Source organism: Osmia lignaria, chromosome 4, assembly GCF_051020975.1.
Source record: "Osmia lignaria lignaria isolate PbOS001 chromosome 4, iyOsmLign1, whole genome shotgun sequence".
In the NCBI taxonomy this organism is placed as follows: Eukaryota; Metazoa; Arthropoda; class Insecta; order Hymenoptera; family Megachilidae; genus Osmia; species Osmia lignaria.
In genome coordinates this window covers 4113407-4135846 of record NC_135035.1, presented here as the reverse complement: position 1 = coordinate 4135846, position 22440 = coordinate 4113407, and positions in this window count along the sequence as shown.

Here is a 22440-nt window from a genome sequence, read left to right as displayed (position 1 = left end):
ACGCGGTCTTGTGACGGTCTTTTGGGTCCGTCTCTATTTGTTGAAACCCGCTCGCGAGATCGAAAACAGAAAAGTATTGCGCGTTTCCAATTAAATCGAGAATCTCAGTCATATTCGGTAGTGGATACGCGTCGCCTACGGTCTTCTCATTCAATTTCCGGAAGTCGATCACCATTCTCCACCTGGGATTGCCCTTAGAATCAGGTTTCTTCGGAACAATCCACAGGGGAGAATTATATGGCGAATTCGACGGAACAATTATCCCGCTAGCTAACTTGGTTAGAATCTGCCTCTCTATCTCATCCTTATGGACGGGAGGAAATCTATATTGCCTGGTATTTATTGGCACCTCGTCAACCGTTGGAATACTATGTTTAATAAAGGTAGTTGCCTTTAGCCTATCCGTCGGAAGGTGGAATCTTTCCGGAAATTCTTCCACTAGGTCGCACACGTGATCACGTTCTTCAGAATTTAAGTGTTCTAAACGCAACTTATTGAGGACCTCGGTAACTCGATCAGCTGTTACCGGATTTTCTCGATCGGTATCCGGGTCGTCTGACTCTTCCGGAAAGTTATGATAATCGAAGGGAATAAGTTCTTGTGGCGGAACCTCTAATTTTAAATCGCACTCTAGGGTGTTAATCGCGAGGACGTGGCATACCCCCTGGTCGTTTACCGCCACTGCGGCTCTGCCGACATACAAGCCGTCCACTGTGTCCAGCAGGGGTAAATAGCCCTCTCGCAAATTATTATTAACAACGTCAATACCGATCGATTGCCTACTGCGCGCTTTGATGACGTAAGTGCGCGGTTTCAAATCTCTACGTTCAGCATGGTTTAACGTATTGTAGTTGATAAAACGAAATGGCTTAATCGGTTCGGTACGCGTCACGAGTGTATTATGCGCGAACGATATCGCGGCCTCTTCCTGTTGTAGATACTCTTGTCCCAAAATTCCATCGGTTATCAAGGGAAAATCGGACCGAACTACGTGGAAGCGAACAGGCTGCCCTTGCACGTGCAGGGTCGTTGTGCCGATTGTACGATCTTTTTGCGGCGTTATGCCTGAGATAATCGTCGCCTCGTGAGTCGCGATGGGTAAGTCGGCTCTCAAAAGATTTAATTTGATTAGATTTATTTCCGCGCCGGTGTCTACAAGAAATAACGCGGTTCCCGGTTCTAAATCATCTGAAGGAATTTTCACGATTGGCGTGGCACGCTTTGCTTCTATTGCAAGAACCGTCTCTTTTGAAACTGAACCTTGGGTTGACGCTCCTGCGGGTTTAGGCTCGTCGTCGCGCCCGTCCGGCGAGTCGCATCCAAGTTTAAATTACCGCGTGGATCTGGTGACGGCGATCTTAGCCGTTCACGCGAGGGACCGGGTACCGGTTCCTCCGACGGTGGTGTACGCGGTCTACGATAATCATTACGCGAACGCGGTTCTGGAGATTCGCGCCTTGTGGGCGATCTTCTTCCACAGCGACAGTCTGGACAATAGTGCGGAGCCCTTCTAACTGCCGAATCTGCCCGGAAAGTTCGTATCGGGCTCGATGGTCGAAATTCCCGCGTTCTACCTGCGTCTCTGATCGGAGATCCAAAATTCGTGCGCTCCGGCGGTTCCTCACGTCTAGATGGTGAAAAACTGTTATATCGCGGAGGGTACGATCTATCACGATCCGGACTCTGATATCGCGGTCGATAGTCATCGTAATGTTCTCTACGCGACTCATAAGCTGGACGATAGTAATAATCACGCGATGCTAACGGACGTTGCCTTTGACGATTTTCTACCTGAACGGCGACTTCTACCGCGTCCCTTAGCGTTTTCGGATTGCGCGCTTCTACCGCTCTCGCAAGTTCATCGGGCAATCCATAGATGAACGCATCTATCGCGGTCGATTTTACCGGCTTAATCATCCCAGTAGCCTCTGACCCGTAATCCCTTCTGAGCACATCTTCGATACCCGTTAACACTCCTCTTATTCGGTCGTGGAACGCAAATACCGACTCGTCGCGTCGCATGCGTATTTCGGTTAATTGTCGATAATAGTCATTGAACGTTTTCTCCGGCGTGAAACGATATTTTAAGTGCCGGACTAATTCTCCTATGGTGAGAAAACGTAGACCGTCAACGCTGTCGCGCGCCTCCCCCCTTAGACGCGAAATTACGAGTCGAAGGAAAGTTCTTCTTCCCGTAGGTGGTAGACTATCGTAATGGTATTGTATTTCGCTTATAAAGTCCCGGAGACGGATATTCCGTCCATCAAAAATCGGAACGTGGTGGGCGGCTTGTTGCACGGCAAAGCTTTCCATAACCATAGTGGATAAATCGCCGTGGTCGCGATCATCGTTTTTACGCGTTTCAAAACCGACATTTCGGGTATCTCGCCAGGTATCAGAAAATTCACCGGCGTTCTCGGGCGATCGCGGTCTCTCTCCGCTCGGGCCTTCGCCAGCGTCAATCGGATTTTGCATTTTGAAATTTTTAATACGCGAAAAATGTATACGGATTCAAATTCAAATATATATCAAAACACAAACACAAAAATATAGAATATAACAACCAGTATTCAAATCAAATAGACCAAAATCAAAAATATCAAAAATATCAGAATACGGGAAAAATCGAAAATTTGGCGATAATTGTTCAATATATCAGAAAATATATCAGAATTAATTTCAATGAAACAGAAATTTCGACAAAACACAAAATAAATTAAATATAATTAAATAAATAATTAAATAGATGAATAAATAATTGAATGAATAAATAAATAAACAAATAAACAAATAATTTTGACTCGAACCAGATATTTGGAAACTTAAATTCACCTTGGATGAACAATTATCGCAACACACATATATGTATATAAATATGATATAAATAATAATTTCACAAATTACACAAATAATAATACACTTTCGCAGTGCGGCAAGTCTGGCAAAAGGGGGTATCTATAATGTCCCGGTTTTGCCTCAATTGTGATTTCAGAGATTGTAAAAGTGATTAATACGGAAATACGAAAAATTTTCAAACACCTTAAATTACACAAATTCAATGAGCCAGCACTTCGTATCCCACCGCTGCCACCAAAATTTTGTTACGTTGCGCGCGAGCAACGGCGCGCAACGCAAAAAGGAAAGAGAGAATTTTAGGTAGTTAAATTTCAATTAATTGGTTGGAATTCAACCCCCAATTCCTGCTTCCCTATTTTAGCGCGATGGTTGGTATCGCTGCCACCAGTCTCGAGCGTATTAACGCTCTCGACAATTTAAAAGACGAAAGACAAAATTGATAAGATATTAAAAGATTATAATTATTAGCCTTTCGTTGGGTTCGTTCAGCGCTTGGTCCCGTACGGGACCCTCCTTGAATCTGGGTATGTTGGTAGGCGTGTTTTAACTGAAACGTATGAGGTGTGTTCGAAATAAAAGGAAACTGTTTAACTGAATGAAACTGGTTTAATCGTGAATGAAAATCAGATAATTGCCAAAATTATGAGTTCAATAATTTAGAAATTTGATTAAATTGAAAATTACCAGTTCTGCAAAAATGTGAACAAATGTAAAGATGCTTAAGATTAGTTAACAAGGTATATATATATATATATATATGAATATAAAACACTCTGATATCACATTTGAAACCGACGAGTATATTACCGGGCGCGTAAAAATGATTATAACAATTTCGCTCTCCGAATTTAACTATACGATTGGCGGTTTCCGCCTGCGGTGCACCCCAGCCTGAGAAATTCTCGTAACTCTTGAAAGAGCTGGACTAAGGTGCCCTTCGGATGATGGAAAGAGACTGGAATTGCGAAATTGTAATAACCGAAAATAGTATTTAATATTGGATGATATCAATACCTCGTACGGTGGAACGATCTGACCTGAGGAATTCTCGTAACCTTGAAGGGCTGGACCAGATCGCCCGTTTTGCCAATTGAATAAACGTCGTGATCGAAAAATGTAACTGAAACGACTTACCGTTACGGTGTACAATAAAATACAAGGTAATTCGCTTGCTAGTTTTGGTGTAATCGCTCGATGATCTGGAACACCAAAGAAACGGTAAGATCGTCGATCACTGCACTTGTCGCGGCGAGAAACGGATTATTACGGACGAGTACGTCGACGAGAGACAAACGAATAACGATTTACGATTAATTACGATTACAACGAATATAATTACGCGGGGTGAAGTTAGTACGAAGAACTACGCGAGCAAACGATTTAAAATCGGAAAGAAAAGATAGAAAATTTAGGTAGAAGGAAGATTTTACGTGCGCGTCTGTGAGTCCTTATTCAGAATACCGATTATTTTAACTCGCACGGCACTCTGCCTCGCTACGCGGAGGACTTTACCGCAGAGAAAATATCGCGAATTTCCGAATAACTCTGTCTCTCGGACACACGGGCTCCCGATCACGTACTTACGATTGATCGATCAAGAGTAACAAATTTCGTGCGCGATCGACGGCCGAAGGGCCCGTCGCGCGAACATCGTCCTTGGAGGGGACGGTTTGGCGAATCGTAGCCCGTTTTCGGAAGTGTCGCGTGCCCGGTGATTGGCTAAGACGCGCGAGCTAGACGAAGATCTTTCATCCCCTTTCTTTGGTGTTCCTTCCTTTTCTCATTCGTCGCCATGATAGTTTCAACGGTTTTCAGAAACTACGCAGTATTTCTCGTTATACATATAATTAATTAACGGCATTTATTCGAGATGTAACTATTAGTTCAATTGGTGTGCAATTTGAGATTTGATATTGAAATATAAATTAAAATTGAAATATCGGGTTTGATAGGAAACCGTCGTTCGTATATCGTGATTGAATTATTCATCCCGATTTGCAATAAAACAGTATGATTTTATATGTTTAACAGCGGATGATGCGCTTACGGTGGTTGTAACGCCGTGGCGTATTATGCAATCTATCGCGCATTAAAACTACCGCCTCGATATATTCGGTATTTCGCATTTTATAAATTTTAAACAATTCTAGATCTGGCGAACGTTTCCTCGAGAACGTTCCTTTGTTCAAAATTTGCCGTTATCGCTAGGCAGTTCTTAGAATTCCGATACAATAGTGTTTATTGCTTCGAACGACCCTTGATTTTCGAACGGCGGTCGAACGTTCGCGACGTTCGCTTTCGTAAGGGTTCTCAATTCTTACTTTCATTGTTTAAATTTGTTTCATCCATCCACTCCCTCATACTATTATTACAATCAGGTAGCGATGATCCTTGTTGGACCGGCTGACGCTTTGTGCAACAGAGTGAGAAAGAGGTTCCCAACAAAAGAGTTATTACGATTTTCCCGTTTCTACGCAGTTACCAAGGGAAATTCCCGAAATGCGAAGCACTGGCTAACTGCGTAGCGCTGGTGTTATTGCTACGGCTCTCTCTCTCTCTCACTCGAGCTAACCCGAGTTTTTGTGCGTATTAACTTCTTATTACAATGGCTGGCGACGATAGTTTCAAGGAGGGTCACGTAAACTATTGAAAAGTAGAAAATAGAAACGACCTTTTCGCGTGTACCTCGCATGAGGAATTCTCGTAACCCTCGAAAGAGCTTGACGAGATACACGGTTCCAGGGTAGAGCAGGTAAAGAAGAGAAAGCGATAGAGGAAGTCAAAAATAGAAAGGAATTAAACTCAAACTCTTCCCTGTACATCCCTGCATGAGAAATTCTCGTAACCTCGAAAGGCTTGACAAGAATGTACAAGGTCGAGGAGGAATGAAAAGGTTGGCGGAAAACCGAAACACCCGCCCATACGCCCCTCACATGAGAAATCCTCGTAACCCAAAAGGGCTTGATAAGGGACGCAAGGCGGATAAATTTCAAATTTTCCGCCGGGACGTAACAAATTATTAAATTAAAAATTTAATTTTAACAAAATATTAAAATTAAAGAATACTATGTTACGTGGCCGACGGCTTGGCAGCGCGCGTGGCTATCAGAGGCTTTCTGATTGGCGGCCGCGTAACTTATTTTATTATCAATACAACCCGAGCGGTAAGATTGTATTGTGGTAGGAACTGTCACAAGGTTTCACTGGGTTTAAAGGAGAAAGCTAATGTGGGTTTGACACAGCAATGTATATATTCTACAATCTTGGTCTATTACAGATGTTGTTGTCGCGAATATAGGTGTATAATGTGATATATTACCTATTTCCACTATGCTCGGTGTTCACGCACTGGCAATGCGGGGGTGTTGTGTGTGGTTGATTGTAATGCCAAATAGAAACACGACTCGCGGATTCTATAAGGTGAATGTTGCTCGAAGGGGACTTCAACCCGATCTCACTAATAGTAACCAACTCACTACCGTACACGACGTGCTCGACACGAGATGAGCTCTGGTACTGCCCCCGATCGTTGGTACGAACGGGTTTATATACTAATTAAGAAGGGTGGTCTGGTTACTATTCGAGTGATCAGGCTGGGTCCACCTGCCTCTGCGACAGTTTAGAGTGGTTGCATCTGCTATTTGATTACGGCGGACCCATTGCTTTCCCAAGTGTTTGGTTCTGCTATCGGTGGGCCTTCTGTTTATTACGAGAGTAAATGGTCGGTTTGCCCGAGAGTTTTCCTTTCCAGATGTTTAAGCTTATTTGAAAGGAGACACGTTTGATAAAAACGGTCTGTCTACGTGACAACTAAAATTATATACTTCAAATTTATATAATCCTATATAAATTTAAAGTGTAATACGTTGCGGCAACTATGCCTTACTTGTGGCTATATTCACGTAGCCGTTTGTGATGTCAAATTAGAATTTACATTTATCGATTGATTTCTGTTTTTATCGACCGTGATGATAACGTGGTCAAATATACCAACAATGCCTCTGACGGAAAATCAGTGAACTATTCTTCCGTCTATTTGACGTCTGATGCGTGCAAATCGTAAATTTCGTTTTACGTCTTCCAGAAGTGATAAATTGTGAAAAATCGAATTTCAGTGATATTGTGCTAGTTCAAGGAAGGTTGGTCTGCTCTGTTATCAGTGAAAAAACTATTAAATCGTCCAATATTTGCTAAAATGCAGCCGAACGCAGCATTCGGCAGCCATGTTGTTTGCTTACAACAGCGTCTGTCTCAATCTTACAGTGTCGAAAATATCATTTTTCTCAACGTATGGTGTTTATTAGCGTTCAAACGGACCAGACCACCCTATGGTGAAGTCTACCCGTGGGTGCTATACCCGCGAAAATTTCATTTGTGCAATTATCGAGACGAAAAACGAAATCTACGAAATCGAGTGTCTCTCTCACGCATGGCGTATACGTGCATGCTTTCCGTTGATTGTGTGAGTGCACGCATACAGGTCATGGCACAAGGAGTCTGTGCCCTTAAACACCTTCTTTGTGAAGAAAAGATATTATAGGATTCGGATTCGGTCTAGACTTATACAAGCCTCTCGCTCGTTGGACACAAGGTTTGGAAAATACGCACTAAATAATTATCGAGATTGAATAAATAACTATTATATATTTTTGCCAAAAGAAATGAAGTATGAAAATATAATGGATATTCAAAAGATATTACAATTTTCCTTAATTTCTGAGGACAGAGTATCCAGATTTATAATCGCACTCACCGGATATTTAGATGAACTGAAACGGTTAACGAGTTCGATCCTTCGCTCCTTTCTCTCTCTCTTCCTCTCGACGCACGGATGATGATACAATGTTCTTGACAAGATGAAACTATGGCTCTACACTAACAATAAATCTAAATATTTTTACACTAACAATTTTAATTACAAATGGTTTGAAAAATTGAGTCTTTTTAACGAGAAAGCTGAGTCTTTTCGCGTGACACTTGATTCTCACGAAACTCTGCTCGACGTATTCTGCAATACTAGATGTTTCTCGGACAGAGAGACCGCGCACCTCGCGACTGTATGGCCGTCTGTGTGGCTATTGTCCGTAATTGGTTTTTTATTAAGGTCGAAAATGCTGATTTCGCATGATTGAGGAAAGAATTCAGTAGTATACTGACCTGTTGGAATGTCTATACGTTGCACATGATTTTTGACGCAGCATTTCGAGAAGAAGAGAGAATTTGTTGACGCTGGTGACTCTAAGGAGGTCAGTCAATGAACCGATTTCCTGATTGCTAACGCTTTTGCAACTTGAAATTGGAGAGAATGAAATTCTCTTTGTCGGGACGGAACACTATAATTATAAAAAATATTTCAAAGTACCTTCGACTTCTTCGAGATACCTTTATATATCACTACAAACTACAACATATCTAAATTTGAGTAAAATACGACAAAAAACTTTAAAAGGAATTTATTTAATCATCTATTTCCATTAACTTTTTCTTTTTTCAATATTTATCTTCATTCATCTTCGTTCATCTTTGCATGTCGTTGGGAAATTAAAGACAGCATTTTCCTTTTTTCGAAAAAAATTAAAAAATTATATATAGGTATATTCAAGAAAGCGTTACCAGGACAAATGGACTGCAAATATGCTGTCTAATCACGTATAATCGGCAAGCATAATCCTACATAATTAATATTACGTTATCTATACATAAATTACTTTCTTCACAGATAGAGAAGGAAGAAGAAGAAGAAAAGAAAGAGGAAATGAAAAAGAAAGAGAATAGAAGAAACAGGAGAAAGAGGTCTAAGGAACGAAGTCGGATAAAAGAGAAGAGAAAAGAGAATCCGAGGCCGTCGACGTCGCACGTAAGTAAAAGCGTTGATTCTTCTATGTAATAAATGTGGCAGAATTAGATTTTTCGTGAAATGGAAATTATGTCTACAAAAGTAGCCACTGAATTTCAATGATTCCTTTTTCTTCTTATAAAACATTCATTATTATATTTCAGATAAAAAAAAATTCAATACCACATGACTGAGATGGCTGTCATGGTAATCGACAATGCAGACGCCGCGGAGAAAGAAGAGGCCGAAGCGGGCGGCGGGCGACGGGCGGCCAATTATTGTTTATATATATTGATAATATTTCAATTAATAAATATTGTATGTATAGATCAATTTACATGTCTTTATTTTTCATTCCTTTCCTGAAATTATAAATGCCATGTAGTTTTTATTCGTATAAGTTTTATAGTCGCGCACGTTATGTGTATTACAGAGTCTCATCGAATCTGTCGTGGCGTGTGACTCGAACATATATATTTCCGCCGATCGGTACTACGTTGTTTCATTCATGATACTCCTTCTCTTTCTATCGCGCTGTCCTTTTCTATGTCCGCCTGAAATCAAAATCTCGTTCGGCTCGAGCGAATTCATTTTGCTAGAGGGTCAGGATTGTCACAGACGTGGCAACACCGCGACAGAACTCTCAAATTATGTGATTCGAAAACTACGCCACCTCACTTTCGTTTATTATTCTGCATAATGGCGTTAGATGTCACACCGTCAAATGTCAAATTTATCATGTTGCGTATCCGTTTCTAAGAAATAGGGATTTTCGGGATTGAAGCGCAGGTAAGGTGATTCGTGGAGCGCGGAGGCGCTCCGCTCGCAAGGCGCGAAAATAAAAATAATCAAACTATTATTTACTGTTCACTTTGACTTAATATCTCAACTCTTTATTTGGACAGACTTGAAAACTTTGACTTTATAATGCGTTAAATATAGCGCGTGAGAAAGATCTGTCTATTTTGACTGACAAAATCATTCTGCCGGTTCTACGCTTGGCGGAGGAGATCTCACGTGTCGTCGATCGATTCCCCTTCCTTGATGGATCCTGGATCCTCCCTCAGGATCATCCCTCGTCCAATGGTGGAGGAGTCCATTCCGTCCTGCGTAGGCCCCGTCTCCTGGCCATGGTCCATCCTCAGGCGCGTGGAAGTGGAGGCGCTCCGCCAAGACGCTAGAACGTTGCAGCACACATGTGCTACGAGAAAGCGTGGGACCCAGAGAAATTAGGAAACGACAAGACCTTGTACTTGCCAAAGCAACTCTTGAAGAAATTTACGACCCTCTTAGAGTGTATGAAAAGACAGGATATCGAAAAGACTTCGTAACTTTTAAGGACCGTTCGTGACTTGGTCGAAAACAATGAATTGGCTATGGTCTATCATAAATTAGTCTTTTAGGAATTTTCGAAATGAACTATTCCATTTTCTGGATTTCCGGCCTTCTCTCAGCTCGATCACCCACGTCGAGGGTTTACAATGTAATCTTTGTCTATTTATATAAGTGTACGAACAGATGATATTTGAATTTCGCTCGTAATTTATGGCCGTCGATACAAAAGGTCCTCGATTGATATTCGAGACATATCGATACTACAGACTATCGATAAGTATTCCCATGGCAGTGTCGCCATAACACTCTAAACATATTGTGACGGGTTACCGCCGGGGTGTTGCCGGCTCAGCCGGTAAGTCCGGGGTTCAGGTGAACGAATGAAGCAAAGTCGGTTGGATGTGGGTGAAAAGAATATGTATTTACTTCTAAGATTACAACTAGCTTAACCTACGGCCCTGGGTGTCCTACCAATCTAATGATCTTACAGCTACCGGTTCTTAAAACTAACGGTAGCGAGCGGTCGCGGCGCGGTTCTTAAGGGCACAGACTCCTTCGAGGCCTCCTCCGAATCGATGTAAGCGCCATTATAAAGAATCGGGCAATCGTGAAAACATATAATTGATAAATGTGACATTTGACGGTGTGACATCTAACGTCATTATGTAGAATAAGAAACGAAAGTGAGGTGGCGTAGTTGTCGAATCACATCATTTGAGAGTTCTGTCGCGGTGTTGCCACATCTGTGACAATCCTGACCATCTAGCAAAATGAATTCGCTCGACTCGAGCGAGATTTTGATTCCAGGCGGACATAGAAAAGGACAGCGCGATAGAAAGAGAAGGAGTATGATGAATCAAACAACGTAGTACCGATCGGCGGAAATACATATGTTCGAGTCACACGCCACGACAGATTCGATGAGACTGTAATACACATAATGTTTGCGACTATAAAACTTATACGAATAAAAACTACATGGCATTAATAATTTGAGAAAAGGAATGCAAAATAAACAGATGTAAATTGATCTATATATACAATTTATTCATTTAAATATTATCAATATAGGTATATAAATAATAATTAGACGGCCGCCCGTCGCCTGCCGCCCGCTGCTCGCTTCTGCCTCTTCTTTCTCCGCGACGTCTGTGTCACGTGGAAAGTTCACAGGTTTTTAAATGAATGGCACTTTTAAAGGTTTAGCACTTTATTTTTATAATATGATCCCGACTGACTGCGCTTATGTCCGGTAAGGTCTTTTATAATGTCGTTGGTGGTGGAGAAGGGGCCGATGATTGACAAGGTGGGATGTCCGTGAGAACGCGTCTTATCGAATACTTAAGTAGGTGGTCGCAATATGATGTTTAGGTGTCCGGTCGTGAGGAGTTCAATTGTTCGAATATCGATCGTTTAGGCGGGTGGCCGTAACACGATGTTTGTCCGATCGTGGGAAGAATTCGATTAACGTACGTTTAGGCGGCTCGTCGTAACATCTGCATCGTCGATTACCATGACAGCCATCCCAGTCATGGCTATGGTATCAAATTTTTTTAATCTGAAATATAATAATGGCTACTGTTGTAGACATAATTTCCATTTCATGAAAAATCTAATTCTGCCACATTTCTTACATAGAAGAATCAACGCTTTTACTTACGTGCGACGTCGACAGCCTCGGATTCTCTTTTCTCTTCTCTTTTATCCGACTTCGTTCCTTAGACCTGTTTCTCCTGTTTCTTCTATTCTCTTTCTGTTTCATTTCCTCTTTCTTTTCTTCTTCTTCTTCCTTGTCTATCTGTGAAGAAAGTAATTTATGTATAGATAACGTAATATTAATTATGTAAGATAATACTTGCCGATTATACGTGATTAGACAGCATATTTGCAGTCCATTTGTCCTGGTAGGTAATGCTTTCTTGAATATACCTATATATAATTTTTTAATTTATTTCGAGAAGAGGAAAATGCTGTTTTTAATTTCTCAACGACAAAAATGTTCATGCAAAGATGAATGAAGATGAATGAAGATAAATATTGAAAAAAGAAAAAGTTAATGGAAATAGATGATATAGGACATTAATAATTTCATGAAGGGAATAAGAAAAAAATTGTTTCAGCTGAAAAAATAAATTTTGAGTCCAACGCTCGCTTCGCTCCAAAAAACCTCTTCTCGGGAATCCTTTCTTCGAAAATCTGTAACAAATTAAGAAATATAGTATGGCATCGCGTAACTCACGAGATCGTATGATCCGCGAGTACAATTGCTATTTCATGCAATTGTGAACCACCAACAGAGTCAGTGTTACTACACTTTACAGTGCAGTGCGATGCCGGACAGTAACAGTATTTTTTATTACTGTCCGCATAAGAACTTTTTTGACTTTTCAAAGGTCACTATTTTAAAATGTGTATATCGGCGTCGAACAACTCGCGAGATCGTATGATCCGCGAGTACAATTGCTATTTCATGCAATTGTGAACCACCAACAGAGTCAGTGTTACTACACTTTACAGTGCAGTGCGACACCGAACAGTAACAGTATTTTTGTGTCGAGCAACTCACGAGATCGTATGATCCGCGAGTACAATTGCTATTTCATGCAACTGTGAACCACCAACAGAGTCAGTGTTACTGCACTTTACAGTGCAGTGCGACGCCGGACAGTAGCAATATTCGTGCTACTTTCTGAGAGAGACCTTTTGCGCTTTTCCAAGCTTGCTCTCTCCTCTGTTATAAATTGAGGCTCCCGAATGGGCATTCCCCTATTGTACCGGCTATCTATTAATTCGGGTAACATGCACAATAAATAAAATTGAATTAATTTTGGCTCCATATTCTTTTGCCAAAAATTATCGTCTCTATCGACTCTAATGTACTTTAACCCTTTTCGGGTCCAAATACAAAATAAGCAATATTTTCTACCTGTGACATGTAATTGTCCTTGTACTTGGTAGTAATAGTAGTGGTTCCTGTTCAATTCATTTCCTTCTGCGTCTGCAAATATACGCCGAATAACTGCAACACTTTTGATTGCCTCCTCCGGCAATAAATTCTCCGCCGTTTTCGGACATTTGATTTCCACAATGCCCTCTTCGTCTATAAGTCCATCTGGCGAAGCTCCTAAGAACGGGATGGCACTATCAATAAATAATCCACATTCTTTAATTTCAACACCAATGCACACACTTAGTTGTTCACGTGCGAATTTTTCGCATTCCTGTCCATATTGTACTGCAGGTGCACTAATCAGTCGTGGATATACTAACGACTTCACTGAATTTCCACAGAGCGTGCCAATTCGACGACGGCATATTCATCCGAAATTTGAGGCCGTCAATAATTTAGATTTATAATTCAACCATCTCGGATTTTTCGCTTGACCGATGGTTTCTTCTTCAATGGCATCTCTTCTATTTTGCCAATTCTGTAACATTTCCATATGTTTTTTTTGCTCTAATTCATAAATATTGTTAGCCATATCCGGCTTTTCAGCATTTGGTCCGTAATTGGAATCCTTTTCAGAACGGAATTGTTTCCGCACGTGCTTTGTAATTTTTTTTTCCTTTCTCTTTTCACTGTATTTCTCATTTTCTTTCTTCCTTCTATTTTCTATTTTGCGTAAAATAACGGACGGTTCCTTGTTCATCGCCGTATTCAGACGCGACAACACTTGTTTTGTGTTATACTGTAGGACAGCAGCAGCACATCTTCCCGTGTAAGATCCCCTCTCGCCGAAATTCAATCTTTTTCCTCCTGTATATTTTGCGATGATTCCGTTGAAACTTTCTACGGCATTATTGTTGCTGTTATACAGCAAACTCTCAGCATGCGCCAACAGAGGTCGAAGTATATCTTTGATTTGTTTGTACACTCCCATCTTCATCAATTCGGGAACAATGTTCTTTTCATCTTTTTTACTCGTTCCATCGCAGAAGTATTGTAGTTTTGAACAATCTGCGTGTTCACCAAAAACATGGCTAGGAACATTGTGTATGTCGGCATAAAAATTCTTAATTTTTTCAGCGGTTGTTACTTGCTGACTGTATCTGTACTCTGCGGCTTTTACTATGTCCGCACGCATTCGCCGAATGCTGCTTTCAACGATTCTTCTGAATGGACCAGGTGTTGTCATCTTTGCAACTTCTTTCATTTTTCTGCAAAAGTTTCGCAATAAATGATTCGTGCATTCAATTTTTTTTACACGAATCTGTGCTTTATATGGATCTGCATCTATAATTTTTTTATAAACGCTGCTGTCCCCATCAGCAATCAGTGTTGAATAAATCAGCCCACGTTTTTCTACGCTGGTCTTGAAGCCTTCGACTATAGCGTCACTTTCCATAGCCGTTGATGCTTGGCTTGCGCTCCAATTTTTAAAACAGGTGTGCTTTCGTGGCTCTTCTTTCTTTTTCGCAGCACATCGACAAATCCTGCACACCTTGTTTCTCACACCAATAAATAAAACTTTCTTCGTGTGATATCCAATTATAACGCAGACTCTAGACGCGGAATTGTACGTTCCAGTCCGGTATGATCGTTTCATCCAGCTTCCATCGGCCACAACGGGGATGTGAGGGATTCCACATCCGGAAACAATATCGCCTCTTTCAATGGCCAAGCGTTTTCCTTCCTCTGCCGCTGTTACCATTTCTTCTTCTGCAGCAACAATTAATGTTTTCACTATTTCATCGTGATGTTTTCTAAATTCTTTCTTCGACATGGAGGGTATGTTCATTGCTGCAATGAACTCTTCCATTTGGGCATAACTGCCTCCATTCACAATTGTTCCAGCAACGGCACACTGGTTTGTTTCCATGTGATTGCTTTCGTCAGGTTCGCTGTGGATTTCACCTGTATATTTGCACATATCGCATATTACACTGAGGGTGGTCCTCAGACCCGATCGTTTCATACCGGTTATTTTCAGGTGTCTAATTCCACAGTCTTCCCTGTTTTTAGCATGGTCACCTATTTTTTGAAATTCGGCAAAGATGTGCTGCATGTCCACGATACTCAAGCCACTTGGTAGACAGAATTGTTCTTCAGGCTCGTTCGTTACAACTTTCTGTATCATCAATTCTTTATTTTCTGAATTTGTGCCTTCCATATGTATCCCATCTTCAGCATTGTTTGTTTCTTCAATTTCAAACAATTCATTCGTCGTTTCTTCAAAAATTTCTGTCGAATTTGCCGTTTCTGTTTCGTCACCCAATGGCAAATAAATTTTCTCGGGGGTGTATCTTTGTCCATCGGATGTTGATTGTACGGAACTTTTCTGAAGGGCTAACCGCCGCCTTCTTTCGCGGCATGCTGTTTTTTTCGAATATCTTTTCGTACTGATTGTATATTTTGGCCGACGACTTCTATTATCCGCCACACATTGATGTTCACATTCATTTCTCCTATCTTCAATCACTTCAATCATGAGAACATTGTCACTATCACTCATTGTCACTATCACACCACAATATTCACCTTTCGCTTTGATCACTTCACACTTTCGAAGCTTTGAAATAAATTCAATGATGCTATCTATTGCTTGCTTCGAATGCAACTGTCGCGAAAACGTAAAATGCAATACGGAGAAACACAGGGCGCCATGGTGGGGAGTGTTTCTAAGGACTACGCGAAATAAAGAACAATGACAAAAAAAACTTTTGAAGTTGTATTCATTTATAATATTATGAATTAAAATTATAAAACAAAAATATAACATGAAAATAAAAATGTAATCCGTAAAATAAAAAATTAGAAAATAGGAAAAGGTCTATTTTATAAAACAGTGAACACGGTCCTGATCCCCACCACCATTCGAGTGGTTTCAGCATCAACGACAAAAGACAATCAAATAAAGCAAGATGTCAGACCACGAGGTGCGTATAATCGGCCAGTAAAATATTATATCATTAATATTACGTTATTTATATATAAATTACTTTCTTTACAGATGGAAGTGGACAGAAATGAGGCAGGGAAGAAAGGAGAGAAGGTAGAGAGGAGGGAGGAAGAGAAAGAAAATAAAGAAGCCGAAAAAGAGAGAAGGAAGGAAGAAGAGAAACAGGAGGAGAAGCAGCAGTCGGCGTCGTCGTCGTCGTCGTCGCAAGTAAGTAAAAACATTGCTTTTATTATGTAATAAATGTGGCAGAATGAGATTATCGTGAAAAGAAGTCATTTCTACAGTAGTAGCAAATGAATTTACACGATTATCTTTTGTTTTTTTTTAATAATGTCACAATTTTAGTACCATTCATTATTATATATCAGATTAAAAAGCTGTTAAAGAAAATGATATATGGCGGTGGCCACCGTCGACGCAAATGGGGCGGCCGCCGTGGAGGACGACCATGGCGCGGCGGCGGCGGCGGCGGCAGAGAAAGACGGAATGTCATCGTCAATTATTATTAATGCATATTAATAAAAAGAATATATGATTAATTAGTACATATCTCTTTATTTCTTATTCCCTGCGGGCGAGAATATTCGTGACCAGAAATTCGTACGAGTGAGAGTGAGAAAGCAAGATGACAAAATCGATGTCGTTCCGTGCGACAAAACACAGTCTGTCTCGCAAAGCCATCGGTATCGTCATCTTGCTCTCTCACTCGCACTGGTACGTATTACACCGTCCGCGCGATCAGCTGTCACCGGCGAGCATCGGCCGCCGATTCTTTGTTTTCTATTTATAAACGCGTTTAGAATTAGTGTAAAACTGTTGCATCCTCACTCCCTCCGATTCACCTTCTTGAAATTATTAATGTCCTGCAGTTTTCATTCCTATAAGTTTTATGGTCGCGTACATTATGTGTATTATTTCGTTCTTGCTACCTCTCTTTCGTTCGCGCTGTCCTTCTGTATGTCCGGCAGGAATCAAAATCTTTTAAGTAAATAATAAATACATAAATAGGAACACAAACAGCACATGTATATCGCCTTCTATATCTTTTTGCATATAGAATATGCGAATATTGCGAAATGTGCAAGTCTTATAATTCATTTCTCTGGCATATTTCTATATTTTTCATTGATAAAAAAACATGATTATAAATATGAATAAAAAAGTTTTGTGGTTTGCCACACATTATGTATTGTTTCATTCTGAGACCTCTTTATCGGCTCGAGCTGATTCATTGTGGTGATGATTAGAATTGTAACAGGTGTGAACAGCGTGACAGAAGTTTTAATACGTTGCGGCAACTATGCCTTACTTGTGGCTATATTCGCGTAGCCATTTGTGGTGTCAAATTAGAATTTACATTTATCGACTGATCTGTGTTTTTATCGACCCTGATGATAACGTGGTCAAATATACCATCAATGGCTCTGACGGAGAATCACTGAACTATTCTTATGTCTATTTGACGTCTGATGCGTGCAAATCGTAGATTCCATTTTACGTCTTCCAGAAGTGATAAATTGTGAAAAATCGAATTTCAGTGATATTGTGCTAGTTCAAGGGAAGTTGGTCTGCTCTGTTATCAGTGAAAAAACGATTAAATCGTCCAATATTCCCTAAAATGTAGCCGAACGCAGCATTCGGCAGCCATGTTGTTTGCTTACAACAGCGTCTGTCTCAATCGTACAGTTTCCAAAATTCCATTTTTCTCAACGTATAATGTTTATTAGCGTTCAAGCGGACCAGACCGACCTGTAGCGAAGTCTACCCATGTGTGCTGTACCCGCGAAAATTTCATTTATGAAATTATCGAGACGAAAAATGGAATCTACGAAATCGAGTGTCTCTCTCACACATGTCGTATACGTGCATGCTTTCCGTTGATTGTGTGAGTGCACGAATACAGGTCATGGCACAAGGAGTCTGTGCCCTTAAAACTAAGGATGTCGAGCGGTCACGGTGCGGCGCGGTCCTTAAAACTAATGATGTCGAGCGGTCACGGTACGGCGCGGTCCGGTCGCGGCGCGGTCGCGAGACGGGGTGTTGGCCGTCCTATCACAATGTTTCGGTGCGGTACGGAGAACGGCGAAGGTAGTCGGATTGTCGGGAACGGCGGTTAGATGCCTTCATGGGTGGACGGCCGTAGACACAACCCGTCATCACCCAGGCAGTAAGAAGACCGTGCTCCGGCGGACGCCGTAGAGACGTAACGCCCGGTCCGGCGGTCGGGAAGCCGCCGAGAGAGGGAACTCTCTCGGCCGTGGCTAAGGAGACAGCGGACAGTATCGGAGGACGGCCGTAGAGACAACCCGTCCTGCCGAACGCTGCTGGAGAAATTAGCAGGAGCCCAAAAATGAAGTTGATCGCCTCTTTATCGCTTATCTGAAGATTCGCTTCCGAGTGTCGATCTGGCGTCTATCGCCTCGCGGCCCGGTATATGAATGCTCGCGAGGCCGGCTGCCTCGCGAGTTCGCGGTGCGCGCGGTCGCCACCTGTCGGCGGCGCCGGTACTAGCGCGCGATGGCAGGGCCCGCGGTTTCGCGGCCTCGCATACCTTACAATATTCACGTGATAACATTTCACGTTACAATCAATTATATGTTTTCAGGATTGCCCGATTCTTTCCAGTGGCGCTTACATCGATTCGGAGGAGGCCTCGAAGGAGTCTGTGCCCTTAAGCTGATGCGAGCGTCGAAAACTTTACCGACAGACCCTAGAAAAATCCCTAGACGCGAGTTCTCAAAATACGTCCTCATTTCTAAACAAAATGCAAAAAAATTTGAGTGACGTGTTCAGGAGGCTCTAAAGAATATTAGTCTGGTCCTTATATTATCCAAATCGTCAAAAAGTTACAAAATATTGAAATTGCTGTCTGTCAACGGTCAAGAAAATGGCAGATCGGACTCAGCTACATTGATTTATACGTAATATAAACATTTCTGCCAATAGTTTGTCCAAATAGGCACCAGACTAATATTCTTTGGGTCGGATAGAATAAAACGAGCACCCAAGGGATGATGTATAAGTCTCCAGGAAGAAGTATTTTGAGAACTACGATTTCGTTGACTGTTCATTCGCGAAAGACGTCAATAAGGTAAAACAGACCAGAAATTTAGTTCCTCGTTTATTCTGTAGAGCGCAGTTCGTTCGTTTTCTACGCTCGACCGCGCGCTCATTCGCAGCTCGTATATTTGAATCTGTGTGCGTCGACCGAACCGTCGACGACGATATGTATCGTGGGGAATGGAACGTTCGAGCCTGGAAGAGGCGATAGACTTTGACGCGTGAATTTCTTTTTCACGCGACGTTCTATCGACTACGATAGCGATTTTCAACCCATATGTCAAGTGATCATTATTTGTATCATTATTTTTTGTTGCTATTATTTTTTTTTTTTTTGTAAAACTGCAGAAGAAATACGTCCTTCCCGATTTCCGGATATGATATTCTATTCTTTTTTTGAACAATATCAACGGCCAAGAGTGGTTACTAATATAGTTGTCCAGGTATAAATGGTGTCATTACGAGGTCTGCTGGTATTGCTTTGAGACCAGCGGGATAGATAACCGACCATATTAGCGGACGACTCGCCTACCTGAAACAGGGGTACACCGCGTCCTTTTCCATCTCATTGTGACGTCAATTTTCATATCTCGTCATCGATGTTGAAGTCAAAAAGTGATCGATTTAGCATGTAATAACTGAAAATCGATTTTTTCAACAACTTTTTCTTATACATATAAAGAGCGGTCTCGTTTAGTTTCCGAAATATTCGCAGAAAACTGCCGATACAGATGCATTGAATTCTACCTATAGTTGTTACTTTCTGACAGCATACATACGCGTCAGATTGGTTGCCACTTACCTTCCCTTTAGAAACGAGGGTCAAGTAGGAGTAAAGGTTCCGTTCACAACTACATATACCAGACTCCAAGAAATGTCTATTCAAACTCAATTACAAGTAAATGTTATTGTTGTAATAAGTCAGGTTAGGGTATATATTTACATCCGGCCGTCGTAAGGCGGTCGGCAACGCTTTTATAATATATAATACGCATTTTTAATCACTTTTATTCATTTCTTAGAATTTCTTTTTATACTTCTTTTTAATTTATTATTATTTCAGAAAAACATTGCCAGCCGCTTTATGGCACCCGAATTTAAATATATAGCCTTTCCTAACCCATCACATCAATGATATTCATTTCTAATTCAATTGGAATACACATTTCTTGAAGTCTGGTATATGCAGTTATGAACGGAGCCTTTATGTTCGCCGACCCTCGTTTCTAAACAGAAGACAAATGGCTAGCGGATGACAACCAACACATGCATGTGCTGTCGCAGGCGCACATCTATAGGCAGAATTCAATATGTTATATCGAATGTTTTTCGTAAATATTTCGGAAACTAAGCGAGACCGTCGCTTATATGTTCTAGAAAAAATGGTTCAAAATATTGGTTGCTATAAAATATCTAAAAATCATCAAAATTAGCGAGGAGGTAGTTGTTCTACACTTACAAGGGAACATCGGGGACTGATACACTCCGATTTTGATGAAACTTTGCATAAATGTTTATTACAGCTGTTTATGAAAATAACTGTAATTCGTTGGTGCCCGTTTTTCACTTTGAGGGAGATATCAACCCTTTTATCCGAACCGCCCTTTCTATATACGTACTTATAAATCGTAAACAACAAAAGATATAAAAAAATAGTTGAAATAAAAGTTATACCGTTTGGGAACTTGGACTGCGCGAGGTCTTGAAAGAGGGTGAGTGAGACTAAACAGACCTGGTGATCGAGGATGGCTGATGACCACGTTGGGTCTCTCAGCTATTAGGAATCGAAGGATTGCTTGTTTGAATGAAAACTGTTTACAACAGGCAAGCGGCCCGCAGGAAAGTTCTTTCAGAATCGCCTGCAAAAACTGTTCAAGGCCGCAGGGTGAAATTACGATAGGTCTGGGCGCTGTGCTTTCAGAGTTAGAAAAATCGAAGTAGGCAAACAGTTGAGGGAGGCCATATATATTTTGTCAGCGCGTTTCCCCTTCAAGGGAAAGTACCCAATCGTGCGGGGTGTCATAAACAAAAGGGTATACATACTGTCGAAGACGTCCTCACGACCGAGGATTTTTGGGACAGCAGGATATCATTGTGTACGGTCGTCGTGTACGATTATGCGAATAAAAGTTGAACATTTTATACGCCCACTATTATTTAATCACCCGCTAATAATGTACTTTATTATTGTTTGTAAAGTACAATAATGTACTTCATATACTTTGAATTATATTTATTTATTCAGAATATGCTGCGAAACTATCGACTGGAAATTAGGTACTTTATGATGTTAGGAAAAGCTCGTGATTTACATGAAACCGGACAGTTTCTTCCTATTGAAAATTAAAGTAATTTACGAAGTAACAATAATAATAGAATAAACAACATAGAATCGACTCCTTGGCTGCATGTAAATTATGTGTACGGACGCAGAATCGACATCTGGCCTGGATAAATGTAACCTTCCAAAACACAGAGCCGACACCTCGGCTGGTTTTGATTTCGATCTCTCTGGCTTTTCGCCAACTTGTAACATCAATTTTAGCAAGTAATTACAATTCAAACTATATCATGTTTGGTATCATTTTAATTTGCAAAATCTCTCCAATGCGCTAGTAAAAGTTTCAATGAGAAAAAGTCAAAAATAAAAAAGTTTTATAATTGAATTCGGATTAGTAACACTGAATAAATGCAACCGAGATTGGGACACAGTGGTTGCATTCCAGCCGAGGTATCGATTCTGTGTTTACATGCGACGCAAGCCAAGCGTGAACGTAGAAAGGGACAGATAGTGGAGGAGCGAGAGGTCCAAGGATTGAAAGCGAGGAGCCGAAACGTATCGGTGTTACTAATACGAATTCAATTATAAAACTTTTTTATTTTTGACTTTTTCTCATTGAAACTTTTACTAGCGCATTGGAGAGATTTTTCAAATTAAAATGATACCAAACATGATACAAGTTCGACTGTATTTACTTGTTAAATTGGCGATAAAAAGTTTCAGACTAAGGGAAGGGTAACGAATGAAAAAGACAGAAGCTACGATCGTGATAATCGGCAGTCCATCTTTCACTTGTTATCCTTTTTCTACGTTTGAAACTGTCAGCAAACTTCTAACAAGGTAGGAACTGTGATCACCCGATCGGCCAGAACCAACGGAGGAAATGCCTGGAATGTGTACAATGCTTTTATTGCAGTCAACTTTTAAAAACGTAGGTGAAACATCGACCGTTTGCTAGACGGTCAAGAGGATTACGACGTCAGGGCTAATCGCTTCCAAATGTTGGAAAAAGTCGTGGCCTGAGGGGAATACAGTGGGTCACAAAAGTATTTGCTCACCAACAGAATAGCTCATTGGAATGACTTCAAGCTTTTTGAAAAGCTATAAAAATTAATTTACCAAGATATGTAATTTTGCTGTTTTAAAATATTATAGTTTTTCGAAATCGTGAG